Source organism: Lepidothrix coronata, unplaced genomic scaffold, assembly GCF_001604755.1.
Source record: "Lepidothrix coronata isolate B3197 unplaced genomic scaffold, Lepidothrix_coronata-1.0 Scaffold9, whole genome shotgun sequence".
In the NCBI taxonomy this organism is placed as follows: domain Eukaryota; kingdom Metazoa; phylum Chordata; class Aves; order Passeriformes; family Pipridae; genus Lepidothrix; species Lepidothrix coronata.
The window spans coordinates 9417827-9438729 of NW_016690189.1; positions in this window are offsets into that span (position 1 = coordinate 9417827).

The following is a 20903-nucleotide window of genomic DNA, read 5'->3' on the forward strand; positions in this document are numbered from 1 at the left end:
GATTTAGAATGAATGGTGGTTTAGGCTGACCGTATTTGTCCTAAAAAACCTCATCTTCTACACAAACAACGCCTTCAAAATGCAAATCTGTGGAAAGAAGATTCATGCTCACCCCAGCATGAAGGAATGCTGAAGCTGCTGTCACACGCACTGTCACATCTCCAGCCACAGTCTTGCACGGGTACACAGTGCTCATTTTTCAGCCACAACTTCTACAGTTTCCTGCCTAACACAAGCTGTGAAAGGGAATATCTCCCTTTGACATGCAGATTTTCTGTTTACACAGGTAGCTTTTATCTTGGAGACCCGGAGCTCCATCCTCATCAGAATTTTATAAATCTTGCTAAGATTTTTTTTCATTATCATTCTGTCTAAATAGTTATATGAATAATACAATGCAGGTAGCTACAAGCTTCATTCAAATTTGTTGCAACATGTAACAGTTTACAGCACGTAATAGCTATTATAACATACAAGAAAACTTCCACAGTTTTTCTTTTTTGTTTTTATTCTAAGAATCTGGAAGATGTTACCGAGTTCTCACAGGTTTGAGCACTGGCACAGTAGTCTTCAGTGGGGATTTTGCTGGTTAATCCTTGCAGAGATCGGCATGTGGTGACAGCGGCTGAGCACAAAAAGGAGCACATTGGAGAAAGTTTAGATGCTAAAGGCCTTTTTTTCCTGGCATACAACAATTTCATATTCTTAAATTGTTACTGTTAGCTTGATGATGGAAAAGGATGATCTTGACCTACGGAAAATTGCTTTTCTTGTGCTGTGTCAGACAAAGCTCTCTTGAACCTCCATTGCATTCAAATACAAACACATCAAAAATTTTCTGTTGCAATGCCTACCTGCTAAAGGTTGCCTTTGGCCACGAGTCAGCTCTAGCATGAGTAGAGAAGATTTACAAAACTCAAATTGAAACTTGGCTAAAAGGCAGCACCTTGTAACTGAGCAGAGAGGCCAATACCACCAACCTGTCCATAGAGGAGATGTTTGATTATTCTTATTTGAACAACACGGTAGTTAACCAGGAGGCTGAGGACTGGTCCAGAGATACCATGTGAATACATCATTAAAAGCAAAAACTTTGATATTACTTGTTTTTAGCATTGCAGATAGGAAGACTTGGGAAATCATAGCGACATTTGGCCATGTTATTCTACAGATATTTCCTCACTACCACAATTCATTCATATCCATAATTTATTTCCCTCTGCAACAAAAGACAAAACCAGCCTTTTTTCATAAAATGGAGGCAGGGACATAACTTGCAAAAATAGAAAAAGGACAAAGTTTTATGCTGACTCCAAGACACGAAGCAAGGCCAGATCTTGCAGAGGAAATGTGTAGGTGGTGTGGGAAGAGGCATGGGTGAGGCAGACAGGACTAACAGCTATGTTCAAGATGGTCTAGAGGGGAGGAAGTATAATCAGTGTTAATTAATTATGCTGTGTTTATTTTTACTCTGTTATTCAGTGCCCCGGGTGTTTTACCAGTGGAGAGGGAGGGCACGCTAATAAATTGGTATTGCTACTTATTATTGTGTACTAATTTGTAGCAGCAGTTTGCGGCTTTTTTTTTTTTAAGGAAGTCAATAAGGATAATATTCCTCAAAGGTGTTTTCCAGATAAGAAGGCAGTTTATCAGTACTCCCAAATTTCAGCCAGCTGTCATTAAGTGAGTCTCCTCTGCTTGTGAAGGGCTTTGTAGCTGGGTCAGGGCTGCTGGAGCTGGCTGCAGGGTTGCTAAGGGAACCGCTCTGTCCTGAGATTCTTCTTATGCATCAAACTTTCATCTTGCAAAATTCCTGTAGGCAAATCACTGTGAGATGAATGCTAATACGCTACACAACTGGGACAAGTGGGCTGAGGTATCTGGAAGGACTGAGTCATATTTGTTTGATTTCATTTTCATATTAGGTGTGTGCACAGATGCATATCTAAGAGGACATAAATATATGGTTTACATATGCATTTCTACTTCTGATATACTGTACTACAGGGATTGTCTTTAATAATATTTGAGTTGGGGGTACACCTAGGCTTTTATGGAAGCTGCCATGCCAAAAAAAAAGTCAATATAAAGGTTACAAGAACAACCTTAATTTTGATGGGCTTTGGATCGGGCTGAAGTGCATGCAGCCTCACTGAAGCATTTCTGTCTCTCAAATAGGAGGTAATAGTCACTCAGGCAAGCAATACAGATTGAACTGCACAGCTCTTAGAGCTGAAAAACTTTGACATGAATTTGAAACAAACCTGCCCTAGAGAAAGAGGCAGTAAGTCCTTTCACGTGTGCAGAGAGTAGATTGCATGTCTCTTTTTCAGGTCTCACCTCACCAGAGAGGTCCATAGATAGTCTAACACACTGCACACCATATATCTGTCTCAAAAAGTAGAAGAGTTGAGTCAACTCTGCTGGAATTTAAACCTTTGTTTCCAGGGTGTCTGGATATTTCAACATTGATACTTAGACCACTACACCTCTGGCTTAGTTCATTATACAGCTTATTGTGAACTATGACCTATAGTGAAACTGTCGAAAGTGAAAATCCAGAACAGTTCCAATGATGGTGCTGGCTTCAAGCAAGAGTATAACTAGTTTATAAACAACCACAAAAGTTACTTAATTTAGTGTACTTTAGCTATTCTTTGCACTAATCCTTCTTTCAATGCAATACTCAAGTTTCACAGAAGCTTTCACCTTAAATTAGTCTTACATTGAAATGACATGTCTATGACATGGGATACAGTCCATCAAAAGAGGAACCTGATTCCTTTTTGGACTCAGAAGTTCCTTTGTATTTTCAGCAACTAGCTAATAGGCTGATTTAAAATCAGTAAAAAGTTAAAAATTAAATATTTTAAAAGATTCCTATCAACCAAGATCACTAGCCCTAAAGAATGCAGGCTTGACAGACCACCTGACTAGTATAAATTGCTCAGCTCTGCAATTCCAGGAGCACAGAAATCTACAACATAGTCTTGTTTGTATTTGTACTGAGGAGTCTGAGATTGATGCAGTTCATGAAGACAAACAGATAACTTTCAATGGCTGACTTATATCAGCCTTCAGTAGACTGTAGGAAGTAAGTTTTGACCTACTCAGGCTTAAGACTTTTACTTCCAAATTGGAGTAAATTAAAATTTTTTTTCATATCATCTGGCTCCACTAGAAAATGCAGTTTACAGGCAGAGTCTGGGCATGTGCCTCCACACAGGGAAATGAGTGGTAGTGGAAGAGAGGATTATGCATTTTTCTTTAAGACATGGTTCCTTGAAATCATGTCATTCAGAAAAGTGGCACTGTTGTTATATCAGGATAATCTATGGACATAAATAGGACAAGGTTTGTAGGGGGAGATAATATCTTTTATTAAACTCAGAAGACTGTTGGAAAAAAGCAGACAGCCTTTCAGCTACAAGAGCCATTTTTCAAAGCCAAAATAAAAGCAGAATCTCCAGTGTTAAAGGCAACTGAACAGTTGGTCTGAGGTTAACTTGATTACATTAAATAGTTAGACTGGGCAAGAAAGTGATTGGTACCTGTAGAGCATACAGGTGGTGTGAGCAATGAAAAAGTTGATAAGGTCATTAGCTCCTACTGGGCAAAAAGAGAAGAAGACAGGTAATTCATTGTCTGTGAAAGATGGAGGGGCTTGGGGAGGGAATTACAATGTGCTATAAAGCCAATCTCTCTATTTAGTCTGTAATTTTTAGTGTCCATCTGTGGTGTGTATTTTATTTCCCTCACTCCTCTTCTGAAGGTGCTTTGCACATCTCCCTGAATGGATAGGCCTGAGCAGCCACAGATGAAAATGCTATTTTGTGGAAAAAAAAAAAAAAAAAATCCTTCTGCTAACTGGAAGCTTCTGTCCTTTACTGATGATCTCTGTGAGTTTTTACAGTATGTGGTTATTGTTGTTTTACTGCCATGGAAACAGACATCTTCCTCACTGGCCAGTACATAGTGTGTTCTGAGGTGTGTTTGTGCAGGAATCAGAGGTTTTGATGCTTCTGTAATTGTGCATTTAATGCTGTGGACATGAAGATACGATGGCAGGTCTCACATGTGTTGCTCAGATGCAATATGGTTCACAGAGCCATTACAATTTCGATTGGAAGAGTGCTCAATTAGTCTAGAGTCCTATTTAAGCAAGTGTATGGCAAGCACTAAATCAGACTTTGTGGCTCTGCCTAGCCAAGCAAGTATTGAAAAACTTGCAAAGACAGAGATTCACCATCTCTCTGGGAAGCCTCTTCCACTGTTGTCCTATGCTCCTAATGAGTAAGTAATTTCTGATGTCCACTCTGAATCTTTAAAGCTGTAATTTGCAGCCACTGCATGTTTTTATACCATCTGCTGTCTACTAGAAGATTGCGGCTCTGTTGGCTTTGTAATTCCCCTTCAAGCTGTTGTAGGCTGCTCTAAGATTCTACCCCTATGGATCCTCTTTTGCAGACCAAACCCAGCTCTTTCAATCTCAATAGGTCATTTGCCTCAGGCTCAAGACTGTCATGGTTCACTCCACCAGACCTTCCACAGCTTTTAGAGGGTGCATCCTGCACCATCATCCATGTTGCTGGTGAAGATATTGGACGATATCAACCTCATTATCAAACATTTGAGCTCTCTGCTGCTGGCTGCTGTCTTGACCTTGAGACATTGATTACTATCTTTCCAGACTGCTGGCCCAGATGATTTTCAGTTCATTTAGGAGTCCATTACTCCAGCCTATTCTTCTTCAGTTTCCAGACAAGAAAGATACAAGCCCACATGGACCACTCATATCCACGTCAACAGTCCTTTCACTGCAGAAAGGAACCAGGTTGTCTCAACACAGAATCATAAAAACATTGGAGGATTTTGGTTGGAAGTGAACTCAAGGCCATGTGGTAGGATCCTGTTCAAGGCTGGGCTGACTTTGACACTGAGATAAGACTGGTCAGGGGCTTGTCCAACTGAGCTTTGAATATTTCTGATGATTCCAGTGACCAAAATTGCCATTTCTATAACGTGTACTTTTGCTAAGCACTTTCAAGAAGTCTCTGTCTTCTCTATACTCTATTAGATGGTAGAAATCAACAATCAGACTTCCCTGTAGCCTTCCCTTCTCTGGGCTGAACAAACCATGCTCTTCCCAGTCATCTTGGTGACCCTCCCCAAGAATTACTTTAATATGTCAGTTTTTTCTTTATACTGTGGACATATGGGAGAAACGGAGTGGTCAAACTGGTGTTCCAGATGTGGCCTCACAAGTGTCAAGAAGAGGGAAATCATCACCAGACCACCCTCAATCTGTTAGCTGTGATCTTTTAATGCAGTCCAGTACTCAGTCCAAGTTCATCTCCTTAACTATGATTTGCTTTGATAAATCTGTTGACTGCTCCTGATTACTACCTGTCCTTCATGTGTTCAGAAATGGATGTGGTCTGTTATTTTTCTAAGGACTGAAGTGGTGCTGATTAGCCTGAAGTTACCTAGATCCTCCTTCTGGTCTGTCTTAAAGTTGGGTGTAACATCAACCCATTCATCAGAGATCCCTCCCAAAAACCATGATTTTCCAAAAATTATGGCAAACCTCTAAAGCATATCGGCTGTACCTTTCAGCACCTGCTGAGGAGTCCATCCGGCCCTAGGGATTTTAATACACTGTTGGCTTCCCATACAGCATTGATGTGTGCAGAGATCTGGGAGCAGGTTTTCCCTGAGACAAAAAGTCATTGAGCACTTCAGCCTTTCCCATACTGTCCATCACTAGGTTTTCTTTCCATTCAGAAATGGATGCACATTTTCTCTGAGTTTCTTTTCACTTCTGACGTGCTTGTAAAACCACATCTTGTTAACTTTTATGTTCCTCCCCAGTTGTAACTCCAACTGGGCTTTGGTCTTTCTGGTTTTGTCCCAACATGTCTGAGCAGTACTTTTATACTTTTCCTTTGTTGTCTGCCCTTGTTTCCACTTCTTATGTGCTTTGCATTTTAGCTCATTAAGAAGCTCCTTGCTTAGCCAAATGGGCCTCCTGCCAAAATTCCCAGTCTTCCTGAACAATGCCCTAAACAAGTGGTGCATGTTGATCTCCAGGAAACTTGCTTTGGGCAATGAACTTAGTGAGACCAGAGGGGGTAGAGAGAGTGAGATGGAATGTGCTGCCAATTTATTTTCCAATGAAGGAAATAAATTCCAACTTTCTTCAAGCGTGGATGATAATTCAGTATTATTCTCAAGGCTGAGGTGTTGCCCAGGTATCTGCATACAATCAATGCGACTTTTTAAATGAAGAGACTTTATATATGGTAGTGTGGTTATATATGGACTCTATTTGCACAGAATGGCTTCATAGGTGATGACCGTCTTCTGGAAGTTTAGGGGCAGATTTGGGTAGATGTTATAAGATTTCCTCAAAGTTGATACACTGGTGTTTCAGGTTCTGAGTGTATACCCCAACCCTTTTGCTTTGTTTTAAATTATGGATTGGTGAATAAATTATTGCAGAGGTAAGTGCACTGATCTTGGTTCTCTGTGTATTCTATCTTGTTCTTGATGCTGCTGGTTGTGACCAGCAAATTCGTGTTTTACAGAAAGTGATTAATGAAGCTCTGGTAGAAATCAATAGGGATTCTAGTTTTTCAATACAGATGACAAAATTTTCTTCGGTCTGTTGGTAATTATTTAGAATCTCTTTTTCATGGTGACTCCTACAGTGTCTTGTGGAGCACACTGTTCTTCCAGCTGTAAAAATGTCTGAAGAAATGTTTGTTATTGAAGGCAAAGTTTGGGGCCCTAAGTTTAAATGCAAATGCTGGTCTTGGTGTCTAGTATTACTTCTCTCTACAATGTTCTTCTTCCTCTGAATCAAAGAATATAGCTTTGCATAGCTATTTGAACAGCTGCTCCAATCTGCTCCTTCATTTCTGTCTTCTCAAACTTAGCCACTTACAAGGCAAGAATAATAAAATCACAGAATCACAGCATAATTTAGGTTGTGAATTTCTTGAGGTAATCTATTCCAATCAGTTACTCAAAGCAGATCTAACTCAGGCTAGCTAAAGGCCTTGTCCAGTTGTTTACTTGTCTCCAATTTTGTCCATGTTCCACAGCTTTCTGAGCAACCTGTCCCATGGTTTTCTACTCTCACTGTAGATCCTTTTCCCCTAATATTCAGTAAAAATTTACATCCTTGCAACTTATATCTATTGCTTCTTACCTGCCACTAAGCACCTCTGAGAAACAGTTTGGCCGCTCTTTCAGCAGAGGCTGACAGCATTTTCAGGCCCTGGCCAGGACAACTTATCTACTCCTCATAACTATCCTCAGTGAAGATTGATGTTTACAGCTGTATGATAATATTGAGCAATGACTGTTCTGCTGCTTCTCATTTCTGTTAAAAAAAAAAAAAAAAGGAAAGAAAATCAAGTAAATAGAATGCAAAAAAATGTCCCTGCAATGCAAGATAGGATCATAGAATCATTAAAGTTGGAAAAAACTTCTAAGGTCATTGAAGCCAACCATTAACCCAGCATCAGCATGTTCACCACTAAACCATGTTCCCAAGAGCCACATCTAGACATTTTTTGGGTGATTCCACCACTTCTCTGGGCAATTAATTCTTAAAAAAACCCAGAATTTGATTTTTCCATATTTACTGAGCCCTGCTATAGATCTAGTATTCCTGCTTTTTCTAGTACTCAATAAATACATTAGGAATGTAACAACTACAATACTTCTCTATTAAAATGGCCATACCTTTGTGTATCACAGTTCACCATGTTATTTCTTATGTACAGCTGTGGTACAGAACATATCAAAATGGTATAGGAAATCAAAAGTGGTAATAAATGACCAGTGCCACTGCCACACCATTCAATTCTAAATTATGACCAGATGTGTGGTCTTTAAAAGTTTATCCTATATTCAGTCCCTATGATGACTGCTGTGCCTTTCTAGTTAAATTAAACATTCCATTTATAAATTAACCCACAAGAAAAATTAAAAGATAGGAGAATGCCCTCTGTTAAAGAACTGGTAGATATAAGAAGCAATAACACACTGCACAACATGGCTAAAATTCTGTGTGTTTACCTTCAGAAAAGAAGCAAAAAAAATCCAAGTACCTCTCAATTAAAATAATAATAAATTTTGCCATTTATAGTTGTATAAATACTGAATTTTCTCCACCTTTGATTATTCTCTGGCTTTAACTGTCTGGCATGACTGACACATTGGATATTGATAAAACATCGTCTTCTGGAAAATCAGTTTAATTGTTCCACAGGTAATGTAAACACATGACAGATTTTGAGATCTTTTGTTTGTTTTTCACTAATCTGGTTTCTTTTTAAATAAGACTTTTAAAACCCACATCAGAATATATTAATGAAGGAAATCCAAAACTGCTCTTCAAGCTTGTATGTCATTCTGGGCAAGAGATAATTGCTTTCTGCATGCATTTTAAAGATCACTGCAAAGTGACAGTGACTGGAAGTTCAGAAGAACTATCTTAAACATGCAGGTGAAGAAAAACCAAGATGGCAGTCACAGGGACTAAGCAGTGAAGTACTGTCCTCCAGGCCCAGCGCTGTCAGATGCTCCCAGAGGATAATGCTGGGGGAAAACACTGAACTGAAAAAGTAAGTGATTTACAGCCTCATTCTCATAAAATGAGTGTCATTGTTCTTGTAGGCTAAAAAACTAGAGCAAGTACAATGGGCCACTGAGCTAAAAAATGCAGTACAAAGGAATTTTCATAATCTCGAACAGGAAAATCCTGCAGCTGGGAATATCTTAGTCCTGCAAAGCAATAGACTAGCTTTTATATAGGTATCATGTATCTTGAATGAAATGGTACTTCAAAAATACCTTTTTAATGTAGAGAAATGACAGGTAGGACTTGGAGGTAAGGGAAACACTAGATTTACTTTTGTGTTGTTTGACCTTCATTTCGTTTGCACTTTGTCTGCCATTCTTCTCCTTCTCAATGATTTGGGCACTAAAAACCAGTGTAGTGATTAAGACTATTTTGGTATGGTTTGTATGGATTTTTTTTCTCCCTTCTATAATCTGCATGTCTCAGACAACGTCTGCATCCCAAGCAATTACTTCAGTATTGCTTTATTGTGTCATTAGGGTTTAATCCGGTGCCATCCATTGAACTGCTGAAATTGGGCTTGGGGAAAAAAGAAAATATTATCTTGTGTAAAACGTATGCACCAAGCAGTAATGATAACCAGAACTACCCTAATCAAATATTTCCCTGTGGTCCTTATGGAGCTTCTGCTCCTCAAGTTTCACCAAAATTTTTCCTTCGATTCATTCCTGCAGCCTATCCCGGTTTACAGTTTCTGCATAACACAACAATTCCTGTTGCTTCAGATCCTGTTGATTTCTTATAAGTGCAGAAGACCCTTTAAATCTGCCATCACAAATGCTCAATGAGCAACTGATGGTTTTGCAGATTTTAAGATGAATTTTTATTTCAGGTGCCTAAAAACAGAGATGAGTATCTAGTGGGACTTTCAAATGCCCATCATCACCTAGATCTCATAGCTTTTATCATTTCTTCTGCATTTTCAGAAGATAGTTTTGTCTCTTCGGCAGGCCTTCAAGGTCAAGCTGGTATACAAACTGAAAACACAGAGGAGAATTATAATCCATTTTTGCAAAGCTCATGATAGTTGAATTTGGAACTTGGATTTAGGTGTGGTTAAAAATTAAAACACCTTGGTTCTGTTAAACTATATTGTTTACCTAATAAATCAACTGTGACTTCTGGTTTTAGAAGAAATTTCAATTTTCTTCCAGTTTCTCATAATATCTAACTTCCTGCAGAGCTGCTGCATTGTTCATCCAAACTCACATAAAGCAGCAAAGGAAAACATGAATAATCAGAATAATCAGAACTGTGCTTATTAAATCATTAGAAATTGTCCATCTGCTGATGACAAAGAGCTGATATAACTTGGAAGGCTGTGCTTTAGCATGTATCATGAGATAGCTACATTCTGTGAATGTGTATATGTATAACTGGAATTTCTTACAACAATAGAAACAAATCTATGAATAAATTTTTGCCGATTAGGATCAGATAAAATGCACAGCTTTCTATAAAGTCTTATAAAGGTACATAAATAATTGTACTGCACTGTCTTGGCTACTGAAGCGGGCAGGAGAATGAACATTCCTTGGACCATCAGAGCTGTACAACTATAATTGTTCTCTCTGTAGCATGTCAGAATAGCACCTGGTAAACCCTGGTACTTGACTAATGAATAGCAACCACCCCATCGTATTTCCTACAGAAAATGATCCTGGGCAGAGTTTCAGCTGGCAGATCTTTCCCTTGACATCTCCTGGTGTCAACTACTTTTTCCTCTCCAGCCAGTCTGTGAAGAAACTGTGGAGTTTGGTAGTAATTGAGCACTGAATGAAAGAGATTAATACAATCAAGCATAAAATATCAGTGCAATTGAACACAGTGGTCTAATGTCACTCCTGCATGCAAACATACCCAGTATATGCAATATTTAAGTCTGAAATTCTTTTTAGCTTGGTTTCCTCAGGAAATGAGGAAATATATTTGCTTCTGTAAATATACATCTGTAAATATACATCTGTAAATATACATCTGTAAATATACATCTGTAAATATACATCTGTAAATATACATCTGTAAATATACATCTTCAGACACATTTCCTCCTCTCTCTCCAAACAATGTTGAACCCTAAAGGCCAAATTTATTTCATAATAATCGTATTTAAGATGGTGATCTCAGAACATTCAACTCTGGTAAAAAGAAAGACTTCACTAACAACACTTGATTCACTAGTGGTTGAGGTGAACCTACTTTTCCCCATGGAGAGGAGCAACCCCTCCTGTCCATAGGCCTATGGCCCATGGCTCCTTCCCCAGCCCTCTATCAGCATGCCACCAGACTAGAGCTTACCTGGAAACCTCTTCTTTCCAATGGAGTTGGATCACTGATAGTTAAGGGTAAAGATATTCTCAGATCTGCTGTGGGAGTTTTCTTTTCAATAGGCAATTTAATTTTCTGGAAATTTCCAACAAGTGAAAAGATCAGTATGGGACTTCTTTCTGCCAAAAGAATGCAGAGTGTAAAAGAAAAACAATTAAGACAGGGTAGAAAATATTGCTATGTTAGGCACATTACTCCCAGGCCTCCAGGAGCATGAATATATTTTAAACATAGTATTGCAAAGCACAGGTATAGGAGCTCATCCCTAATATTTCTTTTGCCTCTTGACTGCTCCTTGCATCGTCCTTCAGTTTCCTTGCCCTGTCACAAAAGGCAGTGCAGCAAATTGCATCCAGCAACAGTCAGTCAAACTCCAGATGCTAACAGCTACTAATTAGTAAGGGAGAAAGGGAGAACACTGTTTTGCTACCTGTTGCCATAGCATTTAATAGACTCTGCTCCCTCAAACCCCAATTTCCCATTCCTAGTGCCCCACAGGTGCCATTAGTAGAGAATATTGGTTCCCAAGATGAGGTCTGCAGATCACAGATGAGCTGCAAAGCCGCACTTTGAAAGGTTTCCTAATTGGTAGCACATCCGTGTTTTCCAAGCTGCCACAGAGAATTAATGCTCCCTCACTAGCTGAGTGAGAGCAGGTATATTCTCCAGCATGCAAAAGGCCCATGTTACGTCCAGCTGCTACTTATTGGTTTGGGGAACTTACAGCGGAGGAGTTCATTAGAGGAATTTCTTGTTGAGCAGTACTATGTTGCTTCAAAAACAAGCTATGTCTAGAGGCAGTACTTTAAAACTTTCCCAGTTCTTGTACGAGGTTTCAATACTATCAAACCAGGACAAAACCTGCATGTTGTCCTATACTTTTAAAACACACTCTATGGCATTTTTGAAGTACAATTACATACAACTACTGTTTGTTCATGCATTTGGGTTTTGACTTTTTGTCTGTGTTTGCTGAACAACATTTGTACCCAGGAAAGTGCTATTTATTTGAAAGAAGCTTATTGCTGAAAGTCAAGGTAAACCTGTGTCATGGTTTAAACTCAGCAAGCAACTAATCCCCATGCAGCCACTCACTCATTCCCCCACAAGCTAGGGGAGAGAATAGGAAGAGCAAAAGTGAGAAAACTCATGGGTTAAGATAAAGACAGTTCAATAGATAAGGCAAAAATCACACTCACAAGCAAAGCAAAACAAGGAATTCATTCACCACTTCTCGAGGGCAGGCAGGTGTTCAGCCATCTTCAGGAAAGCAGGGCTCCATCACATGTAACGGTGACTTGGGAAGACAAGCATCATCACTGTGAATGTCCTCCCTTCCTTCTTCTTCCTCCAGCTTTATATGAGCATGACGCTGTAAGGTATGGGATATCCCTTTGGTCAGGTCAACTGCTCCAGCTGTGCCCCCTCCCAACTCCTTGTGCACCCCCAGACTCCTTGCTGGTGGGGTGGTATCAGAAGCAGAAAAGGCCTTGGCTCTGTGCAAGCACCGGTCAGCAATAGCTAAAACACCTCTGGGTTATCAACACACCAGCACAAATACAAAACATAGCTTTGTCCAGTGACACCATGAAATTGTTCTTCTACAGAATTGGTTTACATGGAAAAGATTGATATAGTTATGTGCTAGAAAATTCAAAGGCTGGCCTGTTTTCTCTGTCTATTCACCAACATTGGTTCCTGTTAATGTTTTCTATATAGAAGATGGAACATACCTATTTCAAAATGCCCATATTAATTACATTTGCACAGTAGCAAGCATTTTGTGAGAAGTACTAGTCACAAAGGGATACTAAAAAAGACCAGGAAATCTTTAACAACTTTTATCACCAGCAAAAAATGGACATGATCTCATAAAACTGTTCTGTTGTTCTGAAGACATATCCATTATAAACATAACTGCTATAAATGAGGTTCATTATAGTAATCACTCCACAAGAAGCAATTTTCTACTCTAATTTTTCAGTGCATCAAATGCCTAACTTTGCAGACTATGTTTTTATATTCATGTGATCAGGTAAAATTTGCACCACTTCAAAAGAACATCTTTTTAAAAAGTTGTTGAATTTAACATTATCATTCTCTAGAATCCTGCATGAATTTTCCTTCTATATTAAATGGGTAATTGTGGCAAGGAACGGCCTTCCTCTTCCAGTCCCAACAACACAGTTTGTATATATAACTGAAGTTTTCCCTGTCGCTGTAGACACAGCTGTGTTCTTGGCAGTCGCAGCAGAGGACGGAGGGAGTTCCACCTTTCCCCATCTATTCTCTACTCTGGTTTTGTGTCTCCAGTTCCACTTTCTTGCATGATCATTTCACCCTCTTCCCTTTGTCTTACTGTAACTATTCCTTCATTATCCCTTCTTCCTGTTCCTCTTCACCGGAGAGCACCTTCATTCACTCCTATCAAAAATCCATGGGCCCTGGGGTATTCAAGCTCCTTTCATGCCCTCTGTGGCTTCTCTGATCTCTCGTCACATGTCCTTGCAATTTTGAGGGCACAAATATGCTGAAGGAAGCTGAGGCACTGTGAAGCACTTAAGCACAGGAATTTAACAACTTCCTTAAACTCTTTTTATGATTCATCTGATAATAACCCCTGTTTGCCTTCCCCTAATCTCAGACCCAAGTGTCAGCTGTGATAATTCAGGTTTTTAATCCACAACTCCGATGAAAGGGTTAGCTGAGTCCCAAACAGTTACTCAGGAGGAAAGGACACCGATGTTACCTACCTTAATTTCTGAGCCGACAAGAAAACGCTGGAGTTTCAGGGGGTGCCTGGGCTATTACAAGTGAAAATAAGTCCTACTCATCACAGCAGTGAAACCCATTAATGAAAATCTTATGCTGTATCCTTTCACTGTACTGAAAATCTTTTGTAAATATTGTGACTGATGAGCTGTCAAGGAAGAAAGAAACATTGTCAAACTCACATCAACTCTCCAAATTCCTGTCTGCTGGGAAGCTTTTCAAGATGACGACAAATGGCCACTCTGCATGGAAAACTAGCCTCAGCTGGTATCCCACTCCCACGTTTGGGAGGGGGTAAGAGAAGACAGAAAAAAGATCACCTTCATAAAGTTCAAGAGCCCTCTTTTACCCATGAAATCCCTGCATTCCTGCTGAAGACTGTGGGTGCAAAATGGTGCTGGCTGACTTAGGCATCAGCCTCATGGCTTTTCAACCCTACTGAGAAGCAATGCAATACAGCTGGAAAAATCTACCAATTCAGAAGACAAAAGCTTTTTACTAAACCTCTTCATATAGGTAGGTACCACAGTGTTAATCCCTTGAAATCTTTCCTCTCAGTAAAGCAATGCTTGTTCCTGCTTCCACCTGATAGGTAATTGCAGAAGTCCTTCTCCTAAACACATAGTCAGGCAATCATCAGTTATCCAGTCTCACAGAGCTGTGTTTCAATGAATATAATTACCCTCCTCATGCCAGGAACTCCCACTTCATTGAGAAGTTTAAATTCAGGGGCCAGCCTCCTGTGTGGTAGGTTTGCTACCATCCCATGCACTGAGGTTTAAAAAGAAGGTAAACATCCAAAGTCAAGGAAAAAAAATTCTGGAGTATTGTGAAGGGTCATAATATGCTGACACTGAGAAATGAAAATCATCACATTCTCACAGAACAGAGGAAAACTTTTCATCATCTGTTAATGCAAAGGAAATATTTTCTGCTCCCTGTTTTTTTTCCCTTATGCTGAATATACCAGCTCAGTGCTCAATTAAAATGTTTCACTTACTTCTCCTCACTGCTTAGAAATAAAAGCAATGTGTTGTATCAATTTAAAGGGGGGGAAAAAACAATGCTTGACAAACACAGGACTAATCAAAATTAGTTCATTAGGCTCCACTCAAATTATGTTTCTTGCTATGCAAGGCAACCAAAGTGGTTTAAGGATTTTGAAATAAAATTGTTAATTGTTTGCTTTTTTTTCCCCCTTCTGATGCAATTTTTCTTTGATAGTTTGGGAACACAGTACTAATTGAAAACCTTTCAGAAGAACTTAGTGCTACTCTACAGTCTGCGAAGCTGAGACAGACATTTAAACAAAGTGAAATGGAACACATCCAGTTGGGGAGAGGCTGTTATTCATTCCAGCAGGGATTTCAAGTACCACATGATCACCCATCTCCAAAATCCTCATTATGTGCCTGAAATATCTGCCAAAGTATGTTTTCTTTATACAAGTTACTAGGAAAGGAAATCAAAGAAATCAGACACTGTTGCTGTTGAAAAATACTTTGTGGAAGAGATAGAAAGGAGAAATTATCCAATAAAGGAATAAAAAAGTTTAAAAAGAAAGAAAATTAATAAGTAGCTGGAGACTATTGTTTAGGAGTTATAGAAAAAGGCAGAGAAGAACACCAAAGCTAAAAGGTATAACCAGGGTTGTGGTGATGGCAACAAAGCAATGCACACAAAAAGTGTATTCAGTGTTTTGTTGGGGGACCAAAAGAGGAGAGATGCTGTTTAGAACAACATATGAAAGTGTATTTCATGAAAAGCATCATGGGTTCTTAGAATTAAAGGCTATTGACTCTTTCCAGAGGCTGAAAGGCTGAGTTGTTTCCCTGTAGTGTAGGTCCAACAGTTAGGTTTGGAATACGTAAGAGACTTTCAAAGGTGAAAATTTGGAGCAGCAATATTTAAAACAGAAAAGCTGTTATTTTTTAAAAGCTGTGTGCATTTATCACGGTGCTGTGCATCTCATTTGTGTATAAAATAACCCAACATGCAAGGGCAGAGTGTCTGTGCATAATAAGAGAGTGCAGAGGGAGTAGAGACAGAATATCTGTGATTCTTTACCAAATCTGGAAGAACAAAACATATTCCCTCCATTGTCATAGCATCAGAAGTGCAAAGCCTGACTATTCTTACTCTGAAAGCATCTGGGAATTAAAAAAAGGAAGAAAAAAGTAAACTGAGTAGAGAAGGAAATATTTTTAAAATTATTTCAGTTTTTATTATTTCCAGTTGCTGCGACTAACCCAAGCAAATGCAATTTAGAGACATTTTCCCCTTTAACACATTTTTTAATGTTTATCTGCTATCCTCATCACTATATGGTGTTAATGGGTACACCATCTAGTGTGTTTTATGGTACATTTAAACCAGACATCCGGAGAAATAGCCATCAGAATACTTATCTCTAACACCTATTGTAAAAACAGACTTAATAAAATGAGAACAAATAACAGTGCTGGCAATTACCCTTATCATGTGTATTCTGGCAAGAAAGGTCAGAAGGTTGTTGGTCTGTATATATATGAACTGATTTTCTCTAATCCAGTTTCTCACCTGATTTCCCATAGGTTTTTAGAGTCTTTTTGTTTGAGGGGAAGTGGGGAGGGAAAGTTGGGTTAAGCTACAATATGCTAGACAATAATCATGTAATTAATATGAGAATGTGGTCCCCCTACCAGATAGCCATTTATGTTAACAAAGAGAGAAATAACCTGTCAGAGTCTAGAAAGACAAAAGGTTCAGTAATTTCACAGATGTTACAGATATGTAAGATGTGGGCAGAGAAGTCACAGTCTCAGCTTTACTGTCACACCAAACTTCAACGATGAATTTAATATTCTTTTTTGTTATAGATCTGTTCCAGGGAACATAATGTTATTGTTTTCTTTTTTTTTTTTCAGATCGGTTCAGAACAGAGCTTGTATCTGTTGTATGCAGCTCCAAAGGTCACTATGCTCAATAACTCCCAAAGTATAATCATATAGGAACTGAAGTAGTAACTACACAGAAATAGATTAAATCAGTACACAGGTAATTCTCCTTTTCTCAGAGTTCAGACCCAGCTTTAAGGAACTACTATGAAGATGGCAAAGAGAGCTTTAAAAAAAAGTTGCTGGGGAAGGGGAATCTCAAACTTATCCCACTGGCATCATTTTGATGCCAGTGTCAGCAATAGATACCTAGAGCTTAGAAAATGATCGCAGGTCCGCAGGAGAGCACCTGAAGAGCAGCACAAAGAAATTCAAGCCATTCCAGCCAGTAATTCACTTCATAAGGGGCCCCTTAAATGCCTCTGTGCAAATGAATGTAGCATAAGAATTAAGGAGAGGAGTTAAAAGTGTATAGGCCTACAAGGCTATGATCTTATCAGAGTCACTGAGATATGGTGGGATGGCTCCTATCACAGGAGAGTGGGAATGGAGGGATACAGGCTCTTTAGAAAGGTCAGGCAAGGGAAATGAGGAGGTGGTGTCATCCTCCATGTCAATGACCAGCTGACATGCCTGGAACTCCACCTGGGGCTGGACGAGAAGCTGATCAAGAGCTTATCGGTCAGGATTAAAGGAAAGGAAAGGACAAGTGAGATAATAAAGAGGGTCTGCTACAGGCCACCTGACCAGGAAGACCAAGATTAGGTCCTCTATAGACAGATAGGAGCAGCCTCACATTCACAAACCTTGGTCCTCATGGGGGATTTCAACCACTCTGAGATCTGTTGAAAGGACAACACAGTAGGCAGAAGCAATCCAGGAGGTTCCTGGATTGCCTTGATGATAACTTCCTTCTCCAAATGATAGAGCATCCACTAGGAGAGGTGCTATGATGGACCTTGTTCTCACCAACAAGGAGGATCTGGTGGGGAATGTGAGGCTCAAGGGCAGCCTGGGCTGCAGTGACCATGAAATGGTGGAGTTTGAGACCCTTAAGGCAATGAGGAGGACACACAGGAAGCTCACTACCCTGGATTCAGGAGAGAAGACTTTGGCCTCTGGCAGAATTAAATCTGGCTAAGGACACCAATAGAACAAGAAAAGCTTCTATGGGTGCATCAGTGATGAAAGGAAGACTAGAGCAAATGTGGGCCCTCTCTGGAAGGAGACAGGAGACCTGGTAAGTCAGGATATGGAGAAGGCTGAGGTACTCATTTTTTTGCTTCAGTCTTCACCTGCAAGTGCTCCAGCCACATTGCACAAGATGCAGAAGGCAAAGGCAGGGACTGAAAGAATGAAGAACCGCTCTCTGACCATCTAAGGAACCTGAAGGTGTACAAGGCTTTGAAGTGAAAGAGGGCAGATTTAGATTAGGTATTAGGAAGAAATCATTTCCTGTGTGGCAAAACGCTGGAACAGGTTGCTCAGAAAAGTTGTGGATGCCCTACCCCTGGAAGTGTTCAAGGCCAGGCTGGATGGGCCTTTGAGCAATCTGGTCTAGTGGATGATGTTCCTGCCCATGGCATGAAGTTCAGAATGAGATGATCTTTAAGATCCCTTCTGAGACAAGCCATTCTATGGTTCTAAGTCCTTTTCCTAAAAACTAAAAGAACAGGTTTTTTTTCCAGGGTAACTGTAAGGAAATTAATCTGGATAAATTCAGGAAGGAACAGAACAAGTTTGCAAGATGTAAGACTATCTCCCTTACATATGCTCTGTAGTTCTGGAATAAGAATGCCCAAATCCTGTTTGATATTAACCCAGCCTCCGTGTGAAGAATTAATCCAGAATGCTGGTATAGTCAATTTCCCCTGGTAGACATGCCCCAAACAAAAGAAATTATCTTTTCTTATGAATTGAAGGTAGAGAGATAAAAACCAGATGCTTTCCCTGTATATTATCTTAGGAAACTTAAGCTCTTCACCTAATTCAAGGTTATTTTTCTCTAGAATCTATCTAGAGTGCAAATACTTGTCTACATTCATGCTCATATTTCTTTACCTTTTTTTTTAAGAAATACTATGAACATCACAGTGCATTTGCATATTACATGGGCTAAGAAATATCTTACAGTTCCAGGAAAATGGAAACTAGTTCTTAAATATTTCATCAGACTGATGTACAGGTACACAAGGTTTAATTGCAAGTTTGATTAATATGTTGGTAAATTTAAAAACAAACCAAACAAACAAACAAAAAAACCCAAAAAACCAAAACAAACCAACCAACCAAAACAAAACAAAAAAAACCAAAGCATAAGTCCCTTCTCAGATGAACTTTGTTTAACATCTACAGTACTCTGAACTTTGGATCTAAAATGGTCTGGAATTTCACTAATGGATTTTTGAAACTTATAATCTCTTTTCATATCCCTTTATACAAACCAAGCAAAATCAGGTTGTTATTACACAGTAGCCTTACTCAGATGACATTCATGTTTCTTGGCCATTTTTTCCCTTGATTTTACAGAAAAGAGGCAAAGGAATTAGATTAAATTTGGGGAGTATTCTCATTGTTGCGAGGAAACATCCAGGAGGATGAATGAGCTATTAACATTCTCTCTTCAAGAAGAAGTTGTCCCAGGAGACACATGAGAAACAAGAAATAACAGCAAAGACTGAAAAACAAATTGATGAAACTAGAGATGGCTGTAGACTTGCAAACAGCTTTTCACACTTTCACAGTTACTGTTTGAATTGAATAGTTTAGATTTGCAAATAGATGGAGAAATCCATTCATTTCTTAAAAAATCCTTGTGAAGAATATATTTCATGTTAAATCCAATTTTAAAATAAATACCAATGCCTATATTTAGCCTGCAAAATCATACCTAATGTAATATTAAGGAGCGTTGAAGGGACAAACCATGGAAAAATTTGGAACATTATTTTTAACACTTCAGCTGGGATTCGTTGTTTCAGTGATAACAAGTTTGGTTTCCAATCTTTTGTATAGGACCAGACTGCAAATCACTCAAGCACGTTATTGAGCTTCTCATCTAACCTGGCTTGCATCAATACATATTGATACAATTCCATGTATCAATACTCTTTGGCTTGGTTTATTAATCTTGCATCAGTTGTATTTACAACAGTGAAAAGTCTAATTCATTACACAGAGGATCACTGACATTAAGGATCATTATACATATACAGATGTATTTAAACATACACACCATTACAGCAAATTTGGGAAATGAAAGAGCTTGTAACTATTGAGGCCTTTAGCAGACATAAAAATGCAAATATTTCATGAAAAATATTTAAAACCAAGCAGTGATTAGACCATATTGGGATTTGTCCTTGGTGAAACCTGCTGCTGCAAGCATCCTGCTATAATTCTTTCTTTCTCTCTTCACTGCAGGCTGCTGTTGATGTGTAGGTTCAAGTCATAAGCTTCAACATCATTATGAATATTTCCTTTCTCACAAAGGACACTCTCATGTAAGAAATCTTCTCAACATCCAAAAATATTACAAAGAAACAATAATTATGGCTAATTACTCACTCCCAGTACACTTATTTGTGGTCTACAATTTCAAAAGAGTGAATTGAAGACAGGTGCATAAAATAGGCTTAATGAGATCAGAAAATAGTTGCTTTAGCTGTAAATTACTACTTTTGCATGCTGTATTTTATTTTTAGAAGGGAATGGGTTGCTCTTAAAAGACATAAAATTAGTAGGGCTAGAAACTGAGTTCTTTCATTTCACCCCAGAAAAGGCATAACATACTGCCAGTGGTACTGAAAACTTGCTAATGACATAATATTAATGTTCACTAATACCTGGTGGGGTAAAGTATTACTGCTTGGCATTAGCTGTAACAAGCACTGAGTTCCACTGTCTCTCTTACAGAATTCCATTCATCTTCTTTATTTAGTGCTTGCTGCGATGGACAAAATTACATCGTTTCTCCTACTATGATTATTTTTCTGTCTCTAACTGAGAAAATTTTCTTTGTTCTGTCTTTTCTTTTGGTCTTATCTCGTAAGCAGGGACACCACCCTCTTCTGCTTTTTCCTTCCAAGAAAATCCTTCATTTGGTTTTAAGTTTCTATCTATCTTCTTGCTCAAACAGGGGTTCTCTTCTTTCATGATATAAAGTTTCCCTTCCTGTTCCACAGCCTTTGTAAATACTGTCTTTTTTCTCAAGGCTTCCACCTACAGGTTTTTCCTTTTTGACCTAACAAGGGTGTATTTGTGCTTAATTAGAT